The sequence below is a fragment of the Oncorhynchus clarkii genome, unplaced genomic scaffold (genome assembly GCF_045791955.1).
Source record: "Oncorhynchus clarkii lewisi isolate Uvic-CL-2024 unplaced genomic scaffold, UVic_Ocla_1.0 unplaced_contig_3604_pilon_pilon, whole genome shotgun sequence".
NCBI classification, from domain to species: domain Eukaryota; kingdom Metazoa; phylum Chordata; class Actinopteri; order Salmoniformes; family Salmonidae; genus Oncorhynchus; species Oncorhynchus clarkii.
The window spans coordinates 11,789-17,726 of NW_027260057.1; the positions used below are offsets into that span (position 1 = coordinate 11,789).

The 5,938-nt window shown below is 42.7% G+C and overlaps 1 pseudogene; it reads right to left on the bottom strand.

The window, feature by feature from the left end:
- Positions 1 to 1,504: 1,504 nt before the first annotated feature.
- On the bottom strand, positions 1,505 to 3,086 carry LOC139401062 (homeobox protein Nkx-3.2-like; annotated as a pseudogene).
- Between the last annotated feature and the right edge of the window lie 2,852 nt (positions 3,087 to 5,938).

Below are 5,938 nucleotides of genomic sequence, written 5' to 3' on the forward strand. Positions count from 1 at the left end.
CGATTAGAGTATGGCCAACCTGTCCGGAAGTTGTGCATTATGGATGGAAGCACAGAGGTGTGTGTGGTGCGAAGTAGTGCAGCTACAAGCCTCTCATTGAAACTCTGGAGATGAGGATAAGCGAGATGTAGACCTATAGGGGAAGATTATGATGGCATTATATCAGTATTCAACACACTACTCGGCTACCTTCTAATAGCCATTCAAATAAATTCAGAATTATAAGAATCATTATATAACTGTTAAGTTTTATGGTTCTTTATTTGTATATCTATGCATTTTGTTCAGTCAAATAAAATCATATGAATCAGCACAATTCCATTTTCTGACATTGAATTCCTCCACCTCATTCAATCAATGATTCCGTTTCACAGGAAGATGAAATGGTAAGGCAAATAGTGTGCTCTTGAACCCTGCAGTTTTTGGTCTTGGCCCGAATCGTTCTCTCCCAATCTAATTCGACCGTCGTTGAGACAAGTTAGTTTTACCCTACTAATGATGAGCAACTGGACAACATTTATTTCAATGTTTATAGAATCCAAGCTTCTGTTCAAATTTCGGTATCGTCCTTGATTTTGGAATAGGCAATATTGTCCTGTGTTTGCCGTTAACTAAAATAATAAATAGTTCCTGAACAGTTTAAAGTCTTTTAAATACAGTGGTAAATAAATAATCACCAAACAGTTATTTTGTAACTGATTTGAGAGTAATTTCTCAGCTCTGGGCCTAAATGGTACATCGCTGCAGAATAAGGTGGACGGGCCTACCTGAAGCTATGAGGATGATGAAATTTTTATGACAACAATAATGGTTAATGACACTTACCATTCATTTAGGCCTACTGATCATGGTCAATAATATCCTTATTGTAGCCGACTAACTTAAATTCAAACTCTAAAAAGGAAAAAAGGACATCCATCTAAATATAGTTTCTAAATATAGTTAAAGCTCGAATCAAACACGATAGATTTGAAATATAATATGCCTGATATGTTTTTAATGTTTGATTTCTCTCTTAATAATCAATCAGTTCTAGAACAATTTAAAAAAACAAGTGCATTATAACAAGAGTTCAATTGTTACTGTCTCTGCCTCAGTTCACATTAAGGTCATAAGTAAAACGTACCTTCAAATCGATATTTCAGTCGGACGGACATATGTCCACACTATCTCTGTTTCGAAAAGTGCTGAAAATCTTACCGTTACCCTAAACCGCAGCAAGAAAAGAAAAGCAGTAATGAGTTATTCAAAATGTCACTTGTGGCTCTATCTCTCTCCAGTGCTCGTAAGCATACATAGGAGGTTTACACTCCACGGACTATATTCTGAAACAATGGAATGGGGGGCATCTTCAGTCTAGACACCATTAGGCAGTTCAAATATGTGAGACATAACAATTTCCGAGTTTATTTAATCTCTCCTGGTTTCTTCTTAAAGGGCCAAGAAAGCAAATGCCTCGATTTCCTAATGGGGACAAATAAATACAACGTAGGCTATTCAAATCTCATTGATTCCCAGCACAAGTAGAGAGCGTCCATGCAGGGCAATAGGCATAGGGGTAGTAATAAGACGTTTGGAGAGAGAGGAGAGGAGTCCGCAGTAGTTCTCCGGGGTTGTACTGTCTCTGGTCGTCTCGAACTAACACTTTCACCGCCACTTTCTTTGCTGCAGGGACCGAGGCAATCAAGTCGGCAGCCATTTGACGACGTTTTGTTTTATATCTACGATTCTGGAACCATATTTTGACCTGCGTCTGTCAGCTTCAGGGAAGCCGCCAGGTCTGCTCTCTCCGGTCCGGATAGGTATCTTTGGCGATTGAACCTCCGCTCGAGTTCGAACACTTGCGCGTGGGAGAACGCAGCCCCTGAGCGTTTTTTCCTCTGTTTGGGCTGATCCGAACTTTTATCACGACTGGCATCGTCTACGTTGTTGGAATCTGAAAGAAGATATAGTGCACAACAAGATGGAAAATGTATCCAAGGCTGTATGAAAACGAACCTCACACCTTCATAAACCACACTATCACGGCCATATTAATACTTTAATGACATATATATATATATACATTACAATAAGGCTTAAAAATGTGTGTATGCCATGGCATAACATCCCGCTGCCTCGTGCATAAAGGCGTTGCATCTTGCGAGTAGAATAGCATGTTTATCATCACATAGGCTATAGCCACAAAATGATCCCTGCTGAGAAAATTCAGAGTACAGTATAACTGCAGTTATTCTGCAATTACTGCGTCCAAAATACCACGGGGGACTGCAGTTACTGCACTTTTGCTGCAGTTTCAAAACTGCTATTTTTTGTAAAGGTATTCTTTATTGAACCTTTATTTAACTAGTAAAGTCAGTTAAGAACAAATTCTTATTTACAATGACGGCCTACCAAGAGGCAAAAGGCCTTGGACTTGGATGTTCCACATAAAGTATTTTTAGAATACTAGACTATTATCCGGTATCTCACTAAAAATATCAACGCATGAACTTACCTGAAACACTAGGTTCACAGTCTCTAAGACCTTGTGCGTTATCGACAGAAGTGCATTCATGGGCCGTTTCGTCCTGCAAACTTTCTTCCAGAACGTCTGAAACAGGATCCCTGTTTTTCTCTGACTTACAAACGGCCAGGGCCTTGCTGGCATTGTCATCACTGAGACCTGAATCGGAGTCGTAACTTTTCTGATCGCTGACCATGCAAGCCCCTCGTCACTTCTACACGATGCGGGAAAGTCCTCCGAACCAGTATCCATTTCCCCAAATATTTTCCAACACGCATTCTTCGAGAAGCAGTCGTCGAAATCTGCCAAGTGTCCACTGTACTCTTTTTTTTTTGTTCAAAATGGCTTGGATAGAGAAAGGCATTAAGGAGTTGCTGTGAAATGGCATTTTCAAAAGCAAAGTTTATTTCTTGTAAAAAGTGTAGAAATTAACCAATGGCAATTCTTCGGCATCGTATCCCCCTGAAGCGCTATGACTGTTTTGTTTTGTTCCTCCCATGTTTAATATCTCATTGCATTTCCACTGAAAAGGCGATGGAAATACGGCGTTCAGCCTATTCCCTGAGGTGTTATGCTTCTGCTCTGTGTAGCTCCTGCATCAGCCAACGCTTTCTCTCGTTTCCTGCATATCCAACATCACCTGTGACTGACAGTGATTCCACTCCATTTTCTATTGGACAAGAGGAGAGGAAAGTATTGTGGTGATTGGCCACCATAAATTACGACACGCTCACTGCGTCTGGCAATAAATACCCTTTTGAAGGGTTTAACCCCTCACAAGCCAAACCAATAACCATGAAAAGAAAACGACCCCTTGAAATGAGAGTAGGCCTGCCTATTTTTGTCTTAACCAACGCACAACTGTAGCTACAACTGTAGCCAATCTGACTCATAATAAATTGAACTTCGAGGTTAATACTAATACAGTCTACCTTGGTGGCTGATGTTCTTCTCCCTATCCACACATACAGCTGTAGGCCTACAGTTTGCTCTACTGTAGATACCAACAGTGGCATGTATTCATGGATGCCAAGGGAAACCAGGATTCCCAAAATATTTGACCAATAAAAATAACAAATGTATCTTTTGTATCTTTTGTTTTCATAATTTTCGTCAATTCGCAAGTGGCTGAATCTCATCAGAGAAAACATCCAAGCGAGGGGAAACAGCGCCCCTATGTTTAGCCCATGTGTCTGATGTTGTCTGGAACAAAAGAGTATGACATGTTGCTGCCTTAGCATTTGATTGATTCATGCCAGCAGGCATTTGGCATCCCTTGGAGAATTTAAAAAAATAATAATTAGCCAATCAGCTTTGAGCTGAGCTCAACTGTCCCGACACAGCAAAATGCCCCCAAGGGAGGCCAGTTTGGATTTGGCTTCACACCAATCAAGTCACATCCTAAGCTAAACATCATCATTGTCAGACAAATGTTTCTGGTCTGTTTGTGTTGATGTCCTGCAGTAGCCAGCTTGCTAAACCGGCCCTTTCCTAAGCTATGGATGGAGATGTGGATTTGGACTGGTGGTTTTGACTGAATTCTCTGTACACGCCAATGATTATGATGTGATTCTGATCTAACCATAAATTCATACATTGTGCTACTGGCCTGAGACTAATGAAGTTCAATATGTATCCTAGATGTAATGTAAACTCACCCCATTCCGTACAATGTCATTGTTAGCCACTAAAAGCCACTGCTAGCGGCTTTTACCTTCTGCACAGCCAGCCAGTTTTTTTAGCCTGGATGATACTCGCTAGTCTAGCTTCCCTGTCCCATCCACCGCTGCCCCCTGGACACTGATCACTTGGCTACATAGCTGATGCCTGCTGGACTGTCCATTAATCATGGTACTCCATTCTGTTTGTTTATGTTTTATCTGTCGGCCCCAGCCGCACTCAGGCTCTCTGTGTAGTTAATCCGACCCTCTCTGCCTAGTCAACGCCATTTTACCTGCTGTTGTTGTGCTAGCTGATTAGCTGTTGTCTCACCTACTGGTTTAGCTAGCTCTCCCAATCAACACCTGTGATTACTGTATGCCTCGCTGTATGTCTCTCTCAAATGTCAATATGCCTTGTATACTGTTGTTCAGGTTATTTATCATTGTTTTAGTTTACAATGGAGCCCCTAGTTCCACTCTTCATACCCCTGATACCTCCTTTGTCCCACCTCCCACACATGCGGTGACCTCACCCATTACAACCAGCATGTCCAGAGATACAACCTCTCTTATCATCACCCAGTGCCTGGGCTTACCTCCGTTGTACCCACACCCCACCATACCCCTGTCTTACTTACTTGTTTTACTCACTGCTTTAGCACACTCTGCTAACCCTGATGTCCTTGCCGTGTCTGAATCCTGGCTCAGGAAGGCCACCAAAAATTCTGAGATTTCCATACCCAACTATAACATTTTCCGTCAAGATAGAACTGCCAAAGGGGGAGGAGTTAGCCTGCAAAGTTCTGTCATACTTTCCAGGTCTATGCGCAAACAGTTCGAACTACTAATTTAAAAAATTACACTCTCCAGAAATAAGTCTGTCACTGTTGCTGCCTGCTACCGACCCCCCCACAGCTCCCAGCTGTGCCCTGGACACCATTTGTGAATTGATTGCCCCCCATCTAGCTTCAGAGTTTGTTCTGTTAGGTGACCTAAACTGGGATATGCTTAACACCCCAGCAGTCCTACAATCTAAGCTAGATGCCCTCAATCTCACACAAATCATCAAGGAACCCACCAGGTACAACCCTAAATCTGTAAACAAGGGCACCCTCATAGACGTCATCCTGACCAACTGGCCCTCCAAATACACCTCCGCTGTTTTCAACCAGGATCTCAGCGATCACTGCCTCATTGCCTGTATCCACTACGGATCCGCAGTCAAACGACCACCCCTCATCACTGTCAAACGCTCCCTAAAACACTTCTGTGAGCAGGCCTTTCTAATCGACCTGGCCCGGGTATCCTGGAAGGACATTGACCTCATCCCGTCAGTTGAGGATGCCTGGTCATTCTTTAAAAGTAACTTCGTCACCATTTTAGATAAGCATGCTCCGTTCAAAAAATGCAGAACTAAGAACAGATATAGCCCTTGGTTCACTCCAGACCTGACTGCCCTCGACCAGCACAAAACATACTGTGGCAGACTGCAATAGCATCGAATAGTCCCCGCGATATGCAACTGTTCAGGGAAGTCAGGAACCAATACACGCAGTCAGTCAGGAAAGCAAAGGCCAGCTTTTTCAGGCAGAAATTTGCATCCTGTAGCTCTAACTCCAAAAAGTTCTGGGACACTGAAGTCCATGGAGAACAAGAGCACCTCCTCCCAGCTGCCCACTGCACTGAGGCTAGGTAACACGGTCACCACCGATAAATCCATGATTATCGAAAACTTCAACAAGCATTTCTCAACGACTGGCCATGCCTTCCT